The sequence below is a fragment of the Macaca mulatta genome, chromosome 4 (assembly GCF_049350105.2).
Source record: "Macaca mulatta isolate MMU2019108-1 chromosome 4, T2T-MMU8v2.0, whole genome shotgun sequence".
NCBI lineage: Eukaryota > Metazoa > Chordata > Mammalia > Primates > Cercopithecidae > Macaca > Macaca mulatta.
The window spans coordinates 121,426,987-121,450,880 of NC_133409.1; the positions used below are offsets into that span (position 1 = coordinate 121,426,987).

The 23,894-nt window shown below is 35.1% G+C and overlaps 1 protein-coding gene across 2 annotated transcripts in view; it reads left to right on the forward strand.

Annotated features, from left to right (window-relative positions):
* EYS (EGF-like photoreceptor maintenance factor) overlaps nt 1–23,894 on the forward strand; it is a 1,786,799-nt gene that overhangs the window by 1,442,297 nt on the left and 320,608 nt on the right. The gene's annotated exons all lie outside the window — the stretch shown is intronic.

Below are 23,894 nucleotides of genomic sequence, written 5' to 3' on the forward strand. Positions count from 1 at the left end.
ATTTATCACATTATCTTTGATAATATTTGGTTCAGAAAACAAAATAAAAACTGCTGAGTTTTATAAATGGCCAAATTTTTATCTCCTATTGACCTTTCCATGTTTATGAGATAAAACCTCATACATATTATACATGTATATTGGTACAGATTTTGTAAAATTCATTTTAATTAGCTCATTTCTCACAGTTGTTTAAGAAAGATAGAAATTTATTGTAATGCAAAATCCACATTAACTTCACAAAACGGGAAGAATGATTCTGAGTAGGACTGATTTTGGTCATATCAAATTAAGATACTAGAAAGTAATTTATAGAAAAATATCAAAGGAAAAGATGACTTCTTATAATACCCACATTTAATTTGTTAAAGGCTCTCAGACACTTCTACTCAACATCAGATTACAGTTATGTACCCTTTCCCCACATATATCCTCTGCATTGCAGCTTGCTTGACCAGATGGTATTGATCTATAACTCAATATGGCGAATGAGCGAGAGACCATTCCATTTCATGTAAGAAAAAAAGAATATCCATACTCTATTATCTATAATTTTGACAGTAACTAAAAATGTTACCTATGTTTCTAATTTTCTAAAATATACAAAAGCTTTTCACATATTCCTGATAGTTTATATAATATAAGCTATGGATTTCATGCTGGTAGTCTTACAGCCAGGAAACTATGTGAGAGCCTCCACTTCTTGAAACAGATGGTGACTTTTGAACTGCACTAAATCTATAAGATATTAGATTTATTCATAAAATGTTGCTATGTCAATATGGAAATTTTGGCAAGATTTTCACATTAAAAAGGTCAAACTTCATCACTTCAATATTAATTTGTGTATCTTTTTATCAGCTCTTCCATCTGGTATTTCTTAGAGAAAATGAAGGAAAACTCAAGCTCAATATGGGAAATATAGGTAATACTTTATCATTATATTGGCATGTATGTAAACATATAAAGCTAAACATTACTCCTGTACCTTTATCCACGCATAGCCTGTTCTTACATAACATACATAAAAACTAGCTGGATAGCAAGTTACAATGCAGTTTATTTGTATTAATTTGTGGAGATCTACTGTAAAACCAAAATTTCTTTTATTACATAAGCTTAAGAAAATCTTTAAAAAAGATCTATGAATCTGCAAGTTGGTAATTTTAGTACTATTTCAGATTATTGGATAGAATGTTCTACTATATAAAGTTGTCTCCAAAATTTGTATACTTCTAGAGAAACGTGGAAGTATTAGTTTGGTGCTTATTGATTGAAAAATAAATAAAGTGAAGCAACTCAGTCTGAATGTGAACCCGAGTCTACAGACCATCTTTATGGAATAATATGCCAGTGGACTCTCGCAGCCAGTTTGACATTTAAAAAGCATATTTGAAGTGATTTGATTCTGTAATCACATTTGTGCCTTTTAATTGTGCAATTCACTTCAAATTTTCAAAACAGAATGGCAATTAGCAAAATTTTAAAAGTCAAGACTGAGGGCCCAAATCCTCATCTTACGGAATGCGGAGAAGAAAAGACAGAGAACTGGTTGACCTTCAAGTCCTGAGAGCAACCACAAAGACCCTACTGAAGAGAAAGGGACTACATCTATAATATGAAATGAAAAATGAACTCCATTTTGAAGATTAGAAATTTATCAGGGTACAGCAGATGAAAGAGGATCTGCAAAGATATCAAGGTATAGATAATAACATGCTCATGGAAGAAAATGTATGATGAGAACAAGAAGTTCCAGGTGAAAGGATGTTTAGCTCTTTAGCAAGTCACCATTAAACACTGTCATTTCTAATGCAGAGTGTAACAATCAATAAAAATAAAAGGCAAGAAGTGTTTTGAGCACTAGCAATGTATGCTGAGGAAGACTCCAGATTTTCTTCATCCTTTAAAGTTAGTGGTAAATTTCTACCACTGTCAGAAAAGACTACTGGAGAAGTTTAAATTATTTTTGTGCAGTGGCAGAGTATACAACAAAATAAACTTCAATTCTTAAAAGCCTTCTAATTCTAAAATGTGTATAGTTTATCACTTTCAAGACAAGATTTTGACAGTTATATGAGAACATAATATGAAACAAATGAAGACGGGGAAAATCAAATTGATAAAAATCAGGGCAGAATAGCAGTAATTGATGGGGGTCAGTGAACACTCTGGCATATAGCACAGTTTAATAGGATTTAACATGTTGAAAAGTAAGATTCAGGGGAAACATCAAGAGATTTGTTAATTAAGTGATGAAGTGGAGATTTAACAATATATTTATATTTTGTGTATTTTTCCTCCCACTTCTATAGTCCCCCTAGCTCTCCTTAATTGGAATTTATCATTATAGTTAGAGAATATTTGATTACTTCCTTAAAATGACTATCTGGAAAGAGACTTTACTGTGAAAAATTTTTGAAGCCTGTTCTTAGTGGTAGAGCTCAATCCTTGAAAACATTTCTCTCAATTAACTTTAGAATAATTCTCACTGAATTCACTCAAAATATAGACCATTCTATTAAAAAAAAATTTACTTTATAAATGAAGCTAAAAGAAGCTATGCCAACTTCCTCCTCAACAAATTGCTCATGACTTCATCAATGTATGAATAAAATGTAGATATATGTTGATATAAATTGTTTTACAATTTAACATCTGAACTCTTTTCCACCCAACACTATTCAGTTAAGAATAATTTAATGCTTTTTAAAAAATTTACTAATTTTCTTTAAAATTGAAAGCTGGTTCCAGAGACAGGTACTGGTATTCAGCCAAAGTGTTTGAACTCAATAAATATAGAACAAAGAATTTTAATATCTCTTCAGATAATTTATTCTAATGCCATCATAAGACACAGTAAATTTCTGTTTTATGGTATTTGAAATAGAATTCTGTCCTGGTTCCTCTTACTTTTTAACTTTGTAATAGCTGGCCTAATTCTAATGGCCAGTAATATCAGAACTCCATCCTGCCCTTCAAAGACAATGTTACAAAGTTAAAAAGAAGGAGACTGCAGGACAAAGCCCTATACCAATTACCATAAAACAGGAATTTATTGTGCCTCCTGATGACATTATGTTCACAGTACCCAGTGGCATCTGCTGAGCCACAGAGGGGCTGGTTAGACACCTAAGTACAGCTCCCATCATTTGAAATGCAAAAATTTCCAGTCAAATGACTCAACCATGCCCTGGGAATCCCTTCCCCTCTACCCAAAGAATAAAACACCAAAGGAACATTCTCCTGTTTGCATGGTAATAGCAGTGTCACTCATCCCTTTCACTAGGGTGCAGTAGCAGAAATTAGGGTGAAGGAGAATCCCAATTCCTCTGGCACCTCAGCCTCAGGGAAAGTGATAGAAACACAGTTCCAGTTTGGCGTAGCCTCTTAGAATAGGAATATATGGAATTCTTAGAATAGAAAATGTAGGAATGTAATAGGGATGTCTTCTTAGAATAGGAAAAAGTGAAGTCTTGGATTGATGATGCACAGTAATCACCAACAAGCGAGTCTGATACTTGGCACACATGGACAAGCAAGTCCTGGGAATTTCTAAAAATATTTGGAGAGGGAGAGTCTATAATAGATTGTAATTCCTACAGTTAAGAGTGTGTATTCTCAGTCACTGAAGCTTAATAACTGCATCTTAGGTCAGATTCCTTGGAAACCGTCTGTGTGCCATGGAGATTTGCATGCACAAAGTTTATTAGAGAATGCTCTTAGGAACAAACACTTGGAAAACAGTGAGGGAAACAGGGTTGAACAGAGGCAGAAGTTGAATTGCAAAGTAGTTGCAGCAGAGACCTCAGCTGTCTATAAGGGAGTCTGGACTTGAGATGTTCATACTTTCCTGAATTTAGTCAAGAGGATCAGGCCTTTGCATCCCCTCTCATCCCCAGGGGCCTCTGGGCAGCACACCATAGCATTCACTGTAGCTGACTGAGGCTGCTGGCTACAATCAGCACTTACTGGCTGAAGAAGCCTGAGACACTTGGGTTTGACTTACACCTAAGCAAGCCAAGGTTGTTTTTAGATAAACTAGGCATATATTCCCACACCTGCTATCACCCCATCAGGGAGCTAAATTCCCCGTGTTAGCGACTGGTTCTACTGTTTCTTATGAGGAGTGACCCAAAGAAACAGTGACGCTTCAGAAGAACAGCTAAATATTCATCATACCAAAACCATAAAATGCTAATTGTATAGATGTGCATCAGTATGGACACATGTAACTCCAAATAAAGTCACTCACTGATATACCATTAGAACATACAGCACAGCCCAAGTAGGGTATACCTGAGTATAGAACAAAAGAAGGAATCTTTATAGATTCATTCTGCTTCAAAATGGCGGCACAGGACATGTAAAAGGCAGAATCCCGCAAGTGGGGAAGTGAGGAAGCAAAGCACTCTTTGTATAACTACAAAGGATCTTACCTATTTCTTTTTTGAAACAAAGAAAAATAACACTCATTTTTCTGCTATATACATGTGTATATCATGTATATGAAAGCTCTTTCAAAAACATCAAGTATCCCTCAAACGAAAGTGTTATTGTTATGGTTTGTTACACACACATATACCTATTTCTCCTATTGCTGCCGTAGGACTAGAAAAAAAAATGCTGCCTTTTATTTTACAGCATCTTATTAAAAACACTTCATAATTAGGCAGTTAGCACAGCGACTAATCCACTATCCTCCGGGGCAAATGTCTTTGAAGGTTCTTGCTTTTTAGGCTTGTCTTCCTTTGCAGTTTCATAAATGGGAAGGTGATAGTCCTGGAGCCACAAGAGGCCAAGCTCCGGGAGGGTCATGGAGTGAGCACGTGCCTCTTCTTATCTGTATTACAGTAAGCAGATCTATTTCCTTGACAATAGGAAAGAAAACTGTCCTGATGATTGTGAGGAGGATAAGTAAATGTCTGTTAAGTTTTGGCCCTGTTATGTTTAAAGGATAGGCGGAAAACTTCACTTGCATTACAGTAATCTCATTTAGTCATTTCTTCATGTCGATTAATAGCTATGTAATACATATTTATTTTGCACTTATGTGACAGCCACCATGATAAATATTTTTATACACCATCTCATTTATTCTTTATAATATCTTTAAGGGGTAGTTATTTTTCTGATACTCATTTAAGAATTAAGGAAACTGGGACTTAAGGAAATTAGGTAATTATCTGAAGTCATGCAACTATAAGTAATTATAACAGGGTTCCTATGTAGACCATTTTACTCTACATGCCTTATATTTAACCACGCTATACAACTCATTCCTGAAATATTATTTAAATGAGGTCACTCTCAAATCAAATCACCAATAGAAAACTTTCCCTTTCTCCATCATTTATCATTTCATGAACAAATCATGTGTCTTATAATCAAGCTTTTTTCTCAGCTCCTTCCATCTTTATCTTCCTCTAATACCCAAGTCTTACGGACTTGCCACTCCATTGAAGCCATAATCTCTACTGTCCCAAACACAGTCCTACATTTTCCTACCACATGCATCGTAGCTAATACTCCAATTCCTTCCTAAATATTTTGGGTTTTTTTCTATGAAATTGTACCTTATGCTTTCTGCAAGTCATTCACCTTCTAAAAGCTAGGCGAGACCTGTCCCAACTCATACTCAACTCCTTTGCTGTCAATTCCAAGCATGCTCATGTCTTGTAAAGGATTTTTCTATTGATCTTTTGTTATCTCATCTCCAAAATCAAACAATAAATGGTACAGGATCTCTTCCTTTTGTCACATGTAAACTACTATAAGAATGCTAGGAATACAGTATGTATTTATTAGAGATAATCCTTAAGACCGCATGTGAAACCAAATCAACACAATGTAAACAAGTATGTAAGGGTTGAAATGTTACAGTCAGAAGAAAATCAATTATACAGACTTTACCATAGGAATCTTACTAAAGGGGATTAGTTAAGTATGTAAAGGCCATGGAAATTTAGCTTTATAGAGAGATTATTTGCAGTAGGTTTACCATATGCAAATATACAAATAAAATGCTCATATGAGATATTAGGAAATTGACTAGAACCTAATGAGAACTCTAAAAGTTGCAAAAAAGGAAATGGCATTAGTAGAGGGCCTTCAGGTTAAATGGAGAGGCTGATGATTCTAACTTTTTTCTTAAAGAAAATGTCTAAATTATGTTAATGATAAAATAGCTATCACTAATTAAGCTCTTACTATTTTCTAAGCCTAGTTCTTGGTCTTCACCTGTAGTTAATTATTTACACCTGTATTTAATTATTTCTAATATCCACCCAGTGAGTTACTATTATACTTATTTTAAAGACAACAATATTGAGGCACATAAAGCCAGAGGACACTGAAAAAATGACACAGGAGTTTTCAAAGTAAAGAAATTTGAATCCACAGTCTAACTCTAATCACTACTCAATATTGCATGGTCTATATTACAGGCAATAAATGAAGTTAAAATCTCTTATACTTTACATTTCATGAAAACCTTAAGAAATATTCAAAATTCTCTATTTTTAATTCTAAAATATGCTTTATAAAATTAGTGAACATAATTTTGGAAGTTCAACTGTAATAAAAATTAAAAATGTACAAAATCTAAAACTTTTATTTTCTATTTTCACTTACGTGACTACCGTTTTTCTATTAGAAATTTCACACAATAAAATTTAGCAAAAGTTTTATTCTCATTGTGATAATATATTGAAAGAAACATGGAATTGGTATACCATTTATAAACTCTGGAATTTCAAAAAAGGGGTAGAAAAAGTTGCTTTTACTTATCCTACAAAATACATATGTATACATTTAAACATAATTTAAAGGTGTTTATAAATTATTATATGCTGCTATACTTATTATACATCAAAAACTTTAATGTATTTGTTATTATGAAAAAAGCTATGTATTAGTCTGTTCTCACACTGCTATGAAGAAATACCTGCAACTGGGTAATTTATAAAGAACAGAGGTTTAATTGACTCACAGTTTGGCATGGCTGGGGAGGCCTCAGGAAACTTATAATCATGGCAGAAGGCACCTCTTTGCAGGGTGGCAGAAGAGAAAATGAATGCAAGCAGGGAAATGCCAGATGCTTATAAAACCATCAGACCTCGTGAGACTCACTCACTATCAGAGAACAACACAGGAGAAAGCACCTCCATGATTCAATTACCTCCACCTGGTCCCTCCCTTAACACATGAGGATTATTACAATTCAGGATGAGATTTAGGTGGGGACGCAGAGCCAAACCATATCAAGCCATAACATTCTATTACTTAAAATTTGTTAGGCTATAATTGGTAAATACTGTTTTAAAAAGTTTTTAGAAAATATTTTTTTATCTTAGAAAATTACATGGATCAATTATAGTTCTATTGTAGACACATGTTTTTAATTCCATAAATGCAGGAAAGTTTAGCACATTCCCCTTCTATCTAATACGAGGAGGTATGTTATACTAAAATGAATATTTATTTCTAATTAAAGACTGATGCAAATTGATATGCTATTTTTCAGATTTTTCTCAGCCAAGATTACTGATTATTATTTGAGAGAACAGTTGCTTTAAAATACCACATGTGAGTTGTTCAAAAGCATGTCTAAGTGCTTAATTAAAAAGTATTCATTGCTGGGTTTATTCCTAGGCTCAGGAATAAAAGGAGTGATTTTTTTTTTATTACATTTGATAACTCTAACTGATCCACTGAGAAAATAGCAAATTTTATTTCTATATTATTTTAATGGTCCAAAATAATTAAGTGTTCTCACAAAATATGTTTACTTTTTTCTGAAATATTTAGATTAAGATTGAAAAGGTACATTTACAATAATGTAGTTCAATCCCCTCATTTTTCTGATGAAGAAACTTCATCCTGAGAAGAAAGGAGACTTGCATGGAGCCACATGACTCAAGGACAAAATGGGAAAGTTAGAACAACTAGATGCACATTTGGCACTTTTCCCAGCACCCATCTTTTGTATCTATTATTATAGGTAACATACTGCTACCTTTTTCTTTCCCCTCTCTGTGACCTATGTTTTACTTCCTACTATATATAAAGAAAAGAGATATCAGTTTTTTGTTCATTATGCCAGGCCTACAGAACACTTGACTCCTTTCTTTGTGAGAGGATCAAGAAGTCCAAATCCAATAACTCCTCTTTTTCAAACCTGACCTGGAAAACTTCTGTTTATAAGAACAATCATGTTCATTTCTCTGGTCATCATAAGCGAAAATTAGTGATCTCGATTAACACAAAAATCACAGAACCTTAATTTTAAAAAACTATGGGCAAGTATCTATTCTTATCCCTAATGCATATAGGATTTATCTAAAACCACCTTAAAGCTTGATAGTATTAGCTAAATGTTAACAATAATAGGAAATTGCTATTCCAGAAAGCATCCTATTCCTTTCCACGTTTATAGACTCTGTACATGTTAGGGACTTGTTTACATAAAGGAAATGTATTTTTCCTTGCAATTTTATGTGCATTAGTCCTCTCCCTGTTCTTTTAAGAAAAAAAGAAAGGACACACATAACTCCATAAATTTATCTTCCTGTTTCTACTTAACTGCCCTTAACTATTTCCTAATCATGAAATATAAACTCTATACAAGCAGGACTACTGTTTTTAATGACTATTTCTCCACAGCACTTCATGTAGCGCTAGTATACAGTATGTGTTCAATAGGTATTTCTCAAATGAATGAAGCAAGTTTTCTTATCTTCCCTGTGTTTTTTTCTATAAACAAAATGCTCCCAGCTCCTAACCCATTTTCAACAACATGACTTGGGAAATGCTCACCATCCTAACTATTCCCTACATTCATCATTCAATGTATCAGTTACTAGATAATCTGTCAGAGACAATGGAATTCAGTATTCCCCTTATAATATAAAAATGCATAACAAAAGTGAGATTATAATACGTTCAAACAAGAAGGAATTCACTTTTCTCAATTTTCAGATCATTCAGATTGTGATTTTAGCCAGCTAAGTCCCTATGTCTGCTTAACATAAACTGCCTGAAATTATTTAAGTTGCTTAGTCATACTGCCAGATTTTACCACTCTCATAATATGTAAACATCCTCAGGAGATTTAACACATTAAGCAAAGTTCTCAATCATTCACAGCTTGTGGTCAATTTCTTCCATCAGATATAATTTTCTCCTAACCCCTAGCTGAGAGAGCAGCATGCAGAAGGAATGGAAGTTTGCGGAGATAGAGTGGATGATTTTGTAACTTGTGGCACTGCCCAGAAAGTCAAGTTTGAGCACAGCCCCCAGTCAAGGAGCCAGGGTATATAAAAGTACTAGGAAAGGAAGAAAGAAAAGAGCCAGGGTGAGAGTTTAACACAGTAAGCGCATTTAGGATAACAGTGAAACAATTTTTTTCCCTATTCGTGTATTTTCAGTATACATGATTCAGTACATTTTAATTAGGAGTCTACTATGAGTCAGGTACTGTAAGACCCTCTAGTTACAGAGGAGAAGGGAAAAAATGTGTTTCTGACATTATGAAATTTTAGCCTACTAAGACAAATGTAAGAAACAAGTAAACAAGTCTATAGTTAGTCATTTTGAAAAATGTTCCAGGTAAAATAGAATTCAGAGATACAACATAATGACAGGGGGTAGGAGGGATTCAATAAAAGAGTCAGGAGAGAATTCCAAAGAGGGGATTATCAGAGATACTTGGATGAAAAGAAGCCTGTCATTTGAGAAATGAAGGAATGTATGTGGATGTGGATATGGATATAAATATATCTCTGTTAAAGAAAGAAGGCAGGGTGAATAATGACTGCTATAATAACATGTTTTAAAAAGTGTTACCAAATCTGAGAAGTACTGTGACTTTCTTTCCCCTAATAAGATGTCAGAAACTCACTGCCTACACAGGTTCAGGTGAGCAGCCTCCTTGCAAATCCATCGTCTGCCTGGGCCCAAATTGTCTACCTGGAGTGTGTGCTGGCTCTGTAAGGAGTTGAATTTCCACCCACCTGGGTGCAATGGAACAGGCTGTCACAAGCTGCTGCACATGAACCCCGTTTTTATGACTATTTTATAACCTCATTTCTATCTATCTTCAGAAAAAGTAGAATATCCATCTGTTATTTCTGCAATATCAATGTTCTTAGTATTTTAGTCAATCGGACGGTGGCCCGTCTAGTTTCTCAGCCAAGTGCCTCCTTAGACTTCGCCTGAACATACTCCTAGGATATGTTTGAGAGGTCACAAGTTGGGCTAATACAAGCTACATACAGGGATGTCTTTTCCAAAAGTCTGTAAAACACACCCACCTCTAGCTGCCTCTGAGTCTCCAGAGACCACTTATCTGGGCTTAAACGCCTTTAGTTTCTAATGCTTTTCAAAGTGGTACCTAAATTCAATCCAGTGGGAAAGAATTGAACATCTATTATGTGGTTAGTACTCTGCTGGGTGCTATGGAGGTTAGAAAAGTTAATCACCAAATTATAAAAAATACTGACTGTAGTGATAAGCATGCTAGAGTATGCCTTAGCATATGGTGAAATGCGCTCGTCTCTGCAACTTATTTTGCAATTTAAACAAAAAATAAGGTGAAATGATGCATGAATAGTGGGATATATATGTGACAGTGCAAATATAGCAAAATGTTAATCAAATACAGCAAAATGTTAATTGTAGGATCTAGGTAGGTATATGACTGTTTATACTGTGAAATCGCTTTAACTTTTCCATATGTATAAAATGTTTGATAATAAAATATTGGGGAAAAACAACTGATCACTGTTTATGTGAACTTTACCATTCAGATAAATACTCACATAAAATAAGTACTATACTGTGAAGTACTGATTGTAAGTGCTATGGGAATTCAGAGAGAAATCAACATAAATTGACATGTGAGGAAGTAAGGCCACTTGAGATTTGAAGACGGTATAGGATTTTCAAAGATAAAGTGGGTGAGAAAGAGCATTTCAAGTGGGAGAAACAGCATGAACAAATATCTAGAGGGGAGAACAGAATGGCAGAACAACTACTGAACCTGGGAGAGAATAGTCAGAATAACTGGAAAACGTAGTGAACATATGACAGGTCACGGTGGGTAGGAAAAAAACATGGTCCCTTCTTTTAAGAAGCTGATAATGTTTAGTATTAATCAGAGGAAATAGAAACCGGATTTCCAAAAGAGTGGTCACATAGTCATATAAAAATGAACAAAGAAAGTGACTAGATGAACGTGGGCCTTTAATAATACTTCAGACCTCTAGGTCATCATGAATCTGATGATGTAAAAGAATTAGATGAAAAACATTTGAGCCCACCTTTATCACCACGATTTTATTGTTCTAGAGAAGTTAGGTGCCATGTTTGTACTGGGGCCATCTGAATCCCTCCTTTCCCATGACCAAGGTTTCTACAACTTTAGCTTTTCCTAGGCCAGCTCAGGTCACAGCACAGATGACTATGACAAGGCACTGTCATTTTCCTCCATCATATACCAGATCCCCTCACCCAAGCACAGAGCCATAAAGAACCAAAGTCACAATGAAAACAACTGAATGGAAAGTTATGGAGTAGCTCAAGGATCAAAATAAATTCTCCAGAATCACATTCAGAAACCACAGAAATCGGGGTGTGTCCCTGAGATCCAGGTCATTCTCTAGAGGGACACATTCCAACAGTTGTCATTACCACTTAAAATTCAAAATTAAGGTCAGGTGCGGTGGCTCACACCTGTAATCCCAGCACTTTGGGAGGCTGAGATGGGCAGATCACCCGAGGTCAGGAGTTTGAGATCAGCCTGACCAACATGGCAAAACCCCGTTTCTACTAAAAATATAAAAATTAGCCAGGCACGGTGGCACGCATCTGCAATCCCAGCTACCTGGGAGGCTGAGGCAGGAGACTCACTTGAACCTGGGAGGCAGAGGTTGCAGTGAGCCAAGATTGTGCCACTGCACTTCAGCCTAAGCAACAGAATAAGAGTCTGTCTCAAAACAAATAAATAAAATAAAATAAAATTCAAAATCAAGGGAGAGTACATCTGAGAAGACCAGCCTCTGCTGCAGCCCAGCCCTTGGCCAGAGGATGGTTACCTCAATGATAGTTCCCCCCAATGCAATATTCAGTAGGGACACGTAGTTTGTCCAAGCAAGTGACTTAACCTTCTGAGATGCACCTGAAAGGGGAATAATAGCAGTATGCACCTCGTAGAATTAAGCAAGGACAAACAGATAAAAATAATAGAAGGGAACCAATATGGTGCTTATTATGTGACAAACACTCTTCTGAATATTTTGCAAATACTAAATCACCTAATTCTATAAACAACTATTTGAGACTTATCTGATTACACTTTGTAACTCACATTTTAAAATTTAACTCAAAATTAACATGAAACAATTTTCATTCTGTCAGGCATTTCTATGCCTGAGTTCTGAACGCCCATCAAGTATATGTCTCTAAAAGCATCCACTTGAAAATTTGAGCCTGTTTATTCATTTCTCATTTTTGTAGATTCTGTCACACTTAACTCTTTTCCCTACAGCACTGATATAATCAGTTTTTGTGTTTCTGTTTTTTTTGTTGTTGTTGATGATGGTCCCATTTGTTTCTCTCTCTCTGCCTGCAGACCATTTTTAATAACAACCTCTGGTCTCCTAAGTAGAGTGACTGAATTATTACTTCTCCTCACCAAAATAGCTTATAATATAATTACCACAATTTTATCTTGTTTTTTTTTTTAACCTAATGACACACTTTAAAATTAGAGATGGGAACTGAAAAACATCTTTACCTGGGGAAAAAGGTGCCTAATTTTAATACTTGGTTAATTTCAAATATAGAATAATGAGAGGGGGAAAAAGCCATTAGGTGAAATATTCTTGGTGCCCCATGTTATCATTAACACTTAGCACAGCATATTATGAGAATAAAGGGAATTTGCAGTGACTAGCAAGCTAAGCCGGACCTCTGCTCTACAACCTTCAAAGAGGAGAGAGAATGTAAAGCTAAGCCTGACCTCTGTCCTACAAACTTCAAAGAGAATGGAAAATGTATAGAGTCACAGAAATTATGACCTACTGACAGACTATACCTCATTTCTGGGGGAGGATCTGGAGGTAGTAAATACGGAAACAATTTTTCAGGCAAAGAAATATTCTGATGGCAAGAAATATAAACCATAATCAAATGTGAATATCAGTGTGTGATATGCTGACTGTCTGGATGAAGTTTATTTAGAGAAAAGGCAGCACTTACTATTCAGTTGTCCTCTTGTTTTTACAGACACTTAGGCAGCTTTTGAAAATACTACTCCCCTACCAGGACACTGTTTCTCCCTCAGTAAAAAGGAAGGAAATAAATTCTATTGTGTTTCTGGTTGGAAAAAAAAAAAGAATAAAGCTTGAGCCTCCTTTCAGGTCAAATTCATGCTTCAGAATTAAGTTAAGATGTAGGGATGATAGGCACAAGCCAGCGTGTGTCCTCCCGACTCACAGCAAGACGCTCATAAAGATGGTCTTTTTCATACCCTGGTGAATCCAAATAGACGGACAAATGGAAAGAGAGAGAGAGAGAAACAGACAGATAAATCAATAGATAGATATGGACAGGAGACATTTTAAATGTTCTTCCCCTTAGATTTCTTTTTGTATTTTAGGTCTGAAATTGATCCCTTCAAATTGTCACTGCTTACTGGTTAGGCAGGCAAGATTCAGGTCTGATCTCAAACCTCAAGAAGCTAATGTTCTCAAGTATATTAAAAATCTCTAAAATATATTACATATATATTTTATATAATTTTTAAATATTATAAAATATAATTACATGTATTTTATATATGTAAAATATATATGTAATGTATTTAAATATATTACATGTGTAATTATATGTAAATACATGTAACATATATATAAAATGTAATACATATGCATTATATATTACATATATAAAATGTATGGTACATATGTGTGTATTACATGACACATATCTATGCATATATACATATATATCTATGTACACATACATACATATATATAATATTACATATTGCATAATATTTAATTGTTGTTAATAATTTGTTTTAGGCCAAGCATGGTGGCTAACGCCTGTAATCCCAGCACTTTGGGAGGCCGAGGCAGGCAGATCATCTGAGGTCAGGAGTTTGAGACCAGCCTAGCCAACATGGTGAAACCCCATCTCTACTAAAAATACAAAAAATTAGCCAGGCATGATGGCACGTGCCTGTAATCATAGCTACTCAGGAGGCTGAGGCAGGAGAATCACTTGAACCCGGGAAGTGGAGGTTGCAGTGAGCCAAGATCACGCCATTACACTCCAGCCTGGGCAATAAGAGCAAAACCCTGTCTCAAAAAATAAAATAAAATAAAATAACTTGTTTCACCCAAACATTAAAAAATGAATTACTCTTAGGGAAAAATACAGAAATAATAGCAGTATCCACCTCAATAAAAACATTTGTCGGCCGGGCGCGGTGGCTCAAGCCTGTAATTCCAGCACTTTGGGAGGCCGGGGCGGGCGGATCACGAGGTCAGGAAATCGAGACCATCCTGGCGAACACGGTGAAACCCTGTCTCTACTAAAAAATACAAAAAAACTAGCTGGGTGAGGTGGCGGGTGCCTGTAGTCCCAGCTACTCGGGAGGCTGAGGCAGGAGAATGGCGTGAACCCGGGAGGTGGAGCTTGCAGTGAGACGAGATCCGGCCACTGCACTCCAGCTTGGGCGACAGAGCCAGACTCCATCTCCAAAAAAAAAAAAAAAAAAAAACATTTGTCAACAAACTTAAAATATTTACATTCACCTTTTTAAAGTATTCCTGAAAAACTTTTTCATTATTAAAAAAAAAAGTAAACGTTAGGCAGAATTTTCATTATCTGATGGCAAGTGCCTGTAGCCAAAGGATGCACACATAGTCATAGAGATGACTCACTCTGACCCTAATAGCTGCTGGCTGAAAACAATGTTTGTTCTATGAATGGCCCGTGTGCTCACAGAGAAAGATGGCTGAGTAAGGGGTGTCCTTTTCCACTGGATTGATTACAATGAGACAATATTTTTTCTGCCAAAGATTATCTCAATGTTCTATATGCAATGTTCTCCATACAGCTAATTCCCAAGGGAATTAGGTCTAAATTTAATTTTAACCACTGCATTTCATATTTTTCAGCAGTTATATTTGTCATTTGGTTCATAATATCTACTATCTGATCTAAACTATTCACTTCTGCCTTTTATTTTCGTGCTCATCTGGAAGCTAAATCAACAAAACAGCCTGGTATAGTAAATCATATGTTCTCACCATAAAGTTTTATCATATTTTTAAAGTTAAAAAAACACTCAAAACATTCTATAATCAACAGTAAAAAAGAAAAAGTAAAATTTTCCCTGAAAAGAACAGAAACAATGTTAAGCATTCTAAGAGATGTGTGGGGAATGTCGAAGACCAAAGTTCAAATACATTTTCATAACTACATTAAGTAACCAATGGAGCTGCACAGAATTATTCAGCTAAAATTCAAGCTGAGTTGAACACCAGGGTACAGCCACTCACCTTACATGAGTGCTTTACCTTATAAGCGAACTTACGTTCCACCTGAAGTGTTCCCCGGCTCTCTGCCATTTTGATTTTAGCCATCATTATATTTTAACCAGAAAACCTTTGCTTTGAATCATCTTGAGGTAATACTGATGGGCAGAAAGCCAGTAATGCAAGGGCTGTAGCAAATCTAGATGTGAACAAAAGCAGATAAATCACAATTATTTAACCAGTGATCAAGGCTCTCTATTAATTAATGGAATTATTTTGAAACAAACTTTCCATTCAATGTAGGACCTGCAACAGCATAAAACAGAAGACGGAAAATATGTGTTTTCCAATAAACTGTTGTAAAAAGGAAGTAAATTTTTTGCTGAAAAGACCGCTGAACATATTTGGAATCCTATTAGAAATATGACATATTCACATGCACAAGGATCCACAAACAAAGCTAACTGAACATGTGCCTCATCAGCATAATTAATGAAACCACTCCCCAGGTCCAGGAGTTACAGGGTAAGGAAGGTTTTCATGAAAAGTTCCTCAAGTTATGTGTGGCGTTTAAAATAACAATGAACAAGAAGTTTACTTAGTATATTTCCCTTCATGTTTTAAGGGAAACAATAATGGTAGGATATTAAATCACTGTCTTTTCATTTCATCTTTAAATCTGCTTTAATCAACCGTATCCAAAGCTGAGGCTTCTCACCCAGGAAGTTACCACACAGAACAAAGCATCTTAGCTTTGACCTCCAAATGACTTTCTTGAATCTGCAGCAAAACAGTGTTAGAGAGTATTATAAGGATGTTTGGAGTAGATCAGTGAGGTGATTGCCAGGATCTTCTTCTCTATACCCTCAAGGACCTACCCAGCCCTTGAGAAAAGGAGGTGATTCTATAGGACTATCCAAAGGAAAATGAGGAACTAGAAAGTAATGGGCATATTCGTGGCAGAACCTCTAGGTGTTCAAGAGGACTCTAACTTTGAACTCAGCATTGGCTCCAATATGGTGCATGTGTGATGGCACAGAAGTAATGGTGGGAAGTGGCTGAAGAGTGATCAAGTAGCAGTCCTGGTTCCTCATGACCTGCGTGTGACACACATGCAATCCAGATGTCCCCACACTCTTCAGTAGGGCACGCAATAAATATTTATCCTGTTGTTATAAACATTCCAGAATGATGCTTACCTACATATGGAGTACTGAGCCTTGTGGTGCATTTCATATTGTACATGAAGGCTGTACCAATTATACTCCTGCCAGCAGTGCCCACTTACCCACCAGCACTAGATATTTTCAATCGTTTATAAAATTGACAAATTATTAGGTGAAAATGGTGTTTTATCATTAGTTTAAAAAATTTCTATTCAGTACCTATGTCATACATTTCCATGGGACCCAAGTTAAATAAAAACAAAGTTCTTAAGATGATTAACATTTAATCATCATAACCACTCTATAAGAAAAATATTACTATCATCTCCTTTTTATAGAAGAGGAAACAGAGCACAGAGATATTAAATAATTTGTCCAAGGTCAACCAGCTAACTAGAATTCAAACCCAAGCAACCAGACCCCAGAACCTGCACTCTATGTTATGATGGAAGCAATTTTAGAAAAGTATGTGACATGAGGAAAGTGGAGTGGGAGTCCTTAAAGATGGCGGATTCGGAGACAAAGGAAAATGTTAATTGACTAGAGGCAAGTCAGCTGAGACCAGCCTAAAAGTACATGGTCTACTCCTGATCTTTGAATCAGGAAGAGTATCTTAAGTGTCCAGAGAACAAAAAGATATAGAAAATCACAAAGTCCTGGAAGAAAAAGCAAAAAGCCACTACATTGAACTCAGGTCATATAAAGACTGTGGTTTCCAGTCAGTCACAAGAAGTGAATCTGGAGAGGTAAAGAGGGAAATGTGTGCACAAAATGGACAAAGAGCTTTCTTCCCAGGGCACCGCCTGGGATATTCATGAAAGGTCTGTTGTTCGCAGTCTTCTGAACACTGCAGAGAAACATGCACTTCTTATTTGTATGAGCATTTAATAGAAATTGTCCTGACTCTACCATGAAAAGTAACCCCAAAGTCAAATGCTTTTGGAATAGAGCAGGGCGTGCTTATTCCCCATTTTCCAGTCACTAGCTACATGTTTCCCTAAAGTGGTTTACAAAATAGTTAAGTTCTGTTACTAACAGAGAAGTAAGGCATTGCATGCACGTTTATGTAAAGATTGTAAAGATTCAGAAGAAACTTTAATAATCATGGAATTAATTCTTTCCTGATCCTGACCTGTACTCCAAATTAATTCTACAAATGACTCCAAGTCCAGTCCATCAGTAACCAAAAATATGACCCGCTGCCTTATAATTCTTACTTTTTTAAGTATAAAGAAATTGCTCTCATTCATCATTAATATGTTCTCTTGCGTGTTAGTGAACTTTCTAAAGGATAGAGATTTTTCTAACAGCTTTTTAACCTTTTCTCACGTACACTGGTATTTTAGAAACTAAAAGAGAACTATGAAGAGGTGGGTTTCAAATGCATGAAAAGCAAAGGCAGGTAACACATGAAGACAGTGAAAAGAATCTAAAATGCTTTCAACATTTTAAAAAATGATTATATTTACTTTGGATTCCAACTGAGACACAGACCCATATTTGTTTTCTTTCTGCCTCAGATACCAACTTACAGCTAGATCTATTAAGATTTCCAATTAACATGTGGACAGCAAAAATTTCAAAATAAGGAAAATGAAAGAGGCAAAGACAGTTTTATTCCTATTCAGTATTTTCTCTCATAGTTTCTCCAATTTCCATCCCACATAGGGAAATTGGTATGTACTGAAGATTGCTATTGCCTTCTGAACATGTAAGAGCTTTGACGCAAAAGGAACTTTGGAGCTTTATGATTTATTGCTTTATCATTTTTAGTGCCATCTCTGTTCATCCTCAAATCCAGGGCAGGCTACAGGACATATTAAAAGGGCAATATTTTCTGGATTCCCTTTTTAAAGGGCAAAGCACTTACCATTTTCTACACAGAAAGTACTTATCTTTTGGCTCAGTGTTGTCAATGAGCAATATTGAAGACTGCATTTTAGACCTCTTTAATACCAGAAAATTTATTTTTCCCATATCCAACCAACTTGTAAATTTTTATGTACCATGATTCTTATTTTTCTGAACACTGCAACTATTTTAGTCTACTTTAGTTCTACTTTTAAGAGAAATGTTTTTTTTCATACACACTATACACACCACACACACACACACAAACACACGTGCAGATCTATGATGGAATTGATTCCAAACTGTGATGGTCCATGTGATCCTTTCTGTCAGAATCAGCAGAGTCTATCACCCCACTATCTAAAGAGGCAAAGCCCTACTACCACCTCCACCTCAAAGGGACAGAAATCTTAAAGGTACAGGTCATCTAAAATTACAAACACACTACCCATGCTTAGTAAATGACCGCGGTTAAACTTAAAATGTAACCAGATACCTTCTCTTGAGTGCATTCTAACTTTTAAAATTGTCTTTTCCATGAACGAAAATCTGGTTGCAGATTTTGAAATGAATACCTCTATTTAAACACAGGTTGCATTTGCTTCCCCCTTATACTAGTGCCCTTAATTATTATTCTTCATGGGCAATTGTAAAGCTCAGCTCCAGCTTCTTAGGAGCTCGAGGATAAGGAGCTGACAAACACTTCTCCTAAAGTGCCAGATAATGAATATTGTAGCCTTCACAGGCCATACCATCTATGCTGAACTACACGACTTTGTCACTGCAGCTCTAGAGCAGCCATAGACAATGTGTAAATGAATGGATATGGCTGTGTTCCAACAAAATGTTAAGTGTGCTGTGTTTGACTCTTTGTCCTTAGTTTTTGAATCTTGGGTCTAGGTTATAAACTAATAGTTTTTATCTTAGTTGTGTACCACATTAAAATTTCCAAAACCAATTTAAAATGTCAGAAAATAAAATCGAACTAACATTTGAAAATCAATAGGTATGTGTTCCAAATAATACAAAATTTAAAATTCTACCTAAATGTTTACATAGAACAGTTTTTAAAAGCTCATTAACTTTCACAAGATTGACTATTTTCAGAAGCAATGAGTTATCAAATACACATAATTAAATGGAAGTGCATTCCAACTACAATTCCAAATTACACTTAAGTAATTTTTGTCCTGCTCTCACCACCACCCCCCCCCCCCATAGCATTACAAGTAACTCTGAGGCGTCTTCCATATATCACCACATTACCACAAGCACAAAAGAGAGAAACAAAGGTTTAGTGCCAAAATGTTTGCTGGATTTAAACATAGTAGGTTCAAACTCCCAATTTACACAGTATGGAAATGCAGAGATAAGAATTATTTAAAAAGGATACCTCTACAGAAGAACTGAAAACATTTTTTCAGTTCTAACTTGGAACCGATTAAGTTACTGCTAATTAAGAAAACTTAACTTTGCAAGTTCTATCTTGCCATATGGACACATTGCCATTCAAGAATTTCTTATTTCCATCTATTTTAGTCCCAGTGCTATGAGGTTATCTTTCTAAGAACAAATTTAAGTATGCAATGTGGAAATCAAAGATTTAGAAATAATTCCTATATTATTAACATCAAGTTTAATTCTGCACATCAAAATTCTTAAAATTGTTGATGATAGCAAAATAATAAAATATGTACAAATAAAAGAGAAAGTATTAGAATTTTCTAAAGATTGCAGATAATCCAAAAATAATAAAATGTGTAGCTTTCTAACTTTCTACCTTGTCACCTAAATTCCTGCCTCTCAAGCTACAACCACACATTCATGTCATAAATAAATTTCATGGAAACATTTTTTTTTTTGCCATTAAAACAACATCAACCTTATATTCCCATTTAAATAAATTTTAAGACTGCAAAACATATTTTATTCCAGTTAGTAACCAGTATATTTGCAAAATTTCAGACTTTCAAACCTGGAATATCTTGCCAGGGATCTATTTAAAAGTAGAATTACTCATAGATAAAAACTTTAATTTGGAAAGAGCTTCCACTTTTATTTATCCCTCTAAGATGCTTATTGAAGTCAGATTTCCCAAGTGTACTCTTACTGTACCATTTCTAATATTTTTAACATGTATTTCCGTGCTTTGCAATACTTTGTCTCAGAAATTTTACTCTCCTTTAAGCAGCTGACTTGAATTAGATTCTTGTCCAAGAGTTCAGTATTCTTCTTTAGTAACTATCACAATAATACTTACCTAAATAATTCTTATCTGAAGTAAAAATTCAATGTCTGAATGAATGATCTATTAAGAAATATTCTTAATATTTCTTATATAAGAAATATCAATTAATGAATTATTATATTAATTATTACTTAATAATATAGAAATTAATTTCTATATTTTGTCATAGAAACAAAATCTATTATTTTGTGTAGACCGAAGTATCTGATGCACTGATTTCTACATTTGTCAGTCGGGTATTTGAAAATTGGATAGAATAGGCCAGGCATGGTGACTCACACCTGTAATCCCAGCACTTTGAGAGGCTGAGGCGGGCAGATCATCTGAGGTCAGGAGTTCAAGACCAGCCTGGCCAACATGGTGAAACCCCGTCTCCACTAAAAATACAAAAATTAGCCATACACAGTGGTAGGCGCCTGTGGTTCCAGCTACTCAGGAGAGTGAGGCTGGAGAATCACTTGAACCTAGGAGGCAGAGGTTGCAGTGAGCCGAGATCGCGCCACTGCACTCCAGCCTGGACTACAGAGCGAGACTCTATCTCAAGAAAAAAAAGAAAGAAAGAAAGAAAACAAAAGTAAAAAGAAAATTAGGTAGAATAAAGTAAATAAATCACTAAAAAATGTTCTACTTTGTGAAGACATCTTCATGAATAAGAATTAGTCTCATGTCACTAAATAAAAATGGAGGAAAAAATTAACTGCCCGTAATATTTTATGCACATAACATTTTTTAGTTAATTTTATAAGACATGTCTATATATCCTAATATTGCACAATGAAGTACTGGATTTTGATAGTCAATTAGGAATGTGGATATTAAAGTGACAAAACCTCAGTTCTAAAAGATAAGATTTTTATTTTAACGTATTGTTTATTTTAAGACAGGTAAAATTATATATATTTATCATGTACAACATGATGTCTTGAAGTACACATACATTGTAGAATGGTTAAAATACAGCTAATTAACATATGTATTACCTCACACAGTTACCATTTTCATGGTAAGAATATTTAGTAGGCATTCTCTTAGCATTTTTCAAGAATATGATATATCATCACTAACTGTAGTCACTATGCTGTGAAATAGACCCCCTGAACAGATTCATCCTATCTAAGTGTAAGTTTGTATCTTTTAACCAACATCTCCCCAATCCACATCCCCCAATCCACATCCCCACTTAACCCCCAGCCTCAACCACCCCAGCCTCTGGTAACCACCGTTCTACTCTTTATTTTTATAAGAGAAATTGCACCTGATTAATTTTGCATAGGGAGATTTTAAACTACCACTAATCAGAAAAAGTCAATTTGATCTAAAATATGTTTTAGTTCATTTTGCATGTTTATTCAATTGTATTCAGATAAATTGAAACTTTACCCAGTGCCTAAATTATAATTTAAGTATCTATATGATTGATGTTTCCACAGTTCTAGAAAATGAAATGCCACATTTCAACTCATCTAAACTAATGAAATATCATTCAATAAATTAAACCCTTATGTGTTTTGAGGCAGGCATAAAATTCACAGTGACTCTTTGTACCCTATTAATGATTTTAGGAGGAGGTGAAAAATCAGAAATAATGACAGATGGGAATTTCTAGTAAATCCATAGCAACCTAGCATCTCATCTGCATGTGGTGTTTATTCATTGTTTCATAGTTTACTAATGATTCATATACATTGAATATGATCTTGTTAAGATGCTGCCAAGGGGAGTACTTTATTCAAAACCTCATTCCCTCATTGGGAAATCTATCATATTTCTCATAATCTTTGCCTATCTTTTTTCCATGAATGTTTCACATTTTACATTTTTAAGTGACTATAGCAATCTATCTTGTTTGAAAACAGCAATTCCATAAAAGAATGAATTGCACATTTTGTGATACAAACTCAAATACATTTGTCTGATTTTCTATTAATATTCATGAAATTTTTTGCACTATTTGTTTTCTAGATTGTATTTAATTCAGTTTCCACTTTTGTACTAAATGTGGTTGAATACAAAGCCCAGATTGCTATTTTGTGAAGTGTACTGAAGTGTTAATGTATAATGTGGTTAAAAATGACTAACGAAAAAGTTAATAGAACCTTCTTCCACAGTCTACTTCCCAATACGTTCTGGAACAATTTTCCATTATCACTGGTCTTTTTAGATTTGGGAAAAATATAAAAATATTTGCCACTGTAATCATTATAAAATCCAATAAGCTGGAATGTAAAGTGGCGGGGTAGTATATAACCAAATTTGAAAATTCCACTTAGTTGCCTATTATATGATCTACCTTTGTGTTCCATAGCCATCTGAGGCTCAACATTTCCAAAACATAATGCAGTATTTTATCTCACACCCCAGATATTCTCTTCATCCTGTAATATTCATTCTAGTTACTAAGAATAGTTGAAATCATGTGCTTTGGAGTTAGATGGTCCTGAGTTCAAATCCTAGCATTGCCACTATCCTCAGTGTGGTCTAGAGCAAGTTATTTAAGCCAAGTGTTCTCATCTGTAGAAGGTAGATAACATTTATTACATCATAGATTAAAAGAGAAGATACAGGTAAAGTATTTAGCCGCATCCTAAATCAGTAATGTATGAGTCTTACTTAGTCTCCTTTTTATCACACACTTTACAGCCAATCCAGGCTCAAGTTTTTGTTACTCCTTAAATGTCTCAGTAGCTCAAACTACCCTTTTCTCTTCATCCCCACTGTGACAGTCTTAGTGTAGGCCCTCATTGTTCAGCTGCATGATGTCTGTAGCTACTCAATGGTCTCCTTACTTAAACACTAACCCTCTCTCATCCATCTTCCACAAGATTAAGATTAGAATCGTTCCACATTATTCCAGAATAATAACTCTTCCATAGTATTCCAGATTAATGTCACTAATGTCTGGAATAATGTCATTACATTACAAATCTCATTATTTTACCTTTCCAAGTTAACTTTTCAATATTCCATACCTAAAATTATTTGTATGATTATTAAGGCCATCCATGATCTGAGACATAGCTCCTACATTAGCTGTCACTACTTACTCCCATTCTACACCCAAACTCCATCACCCTTAGCAGT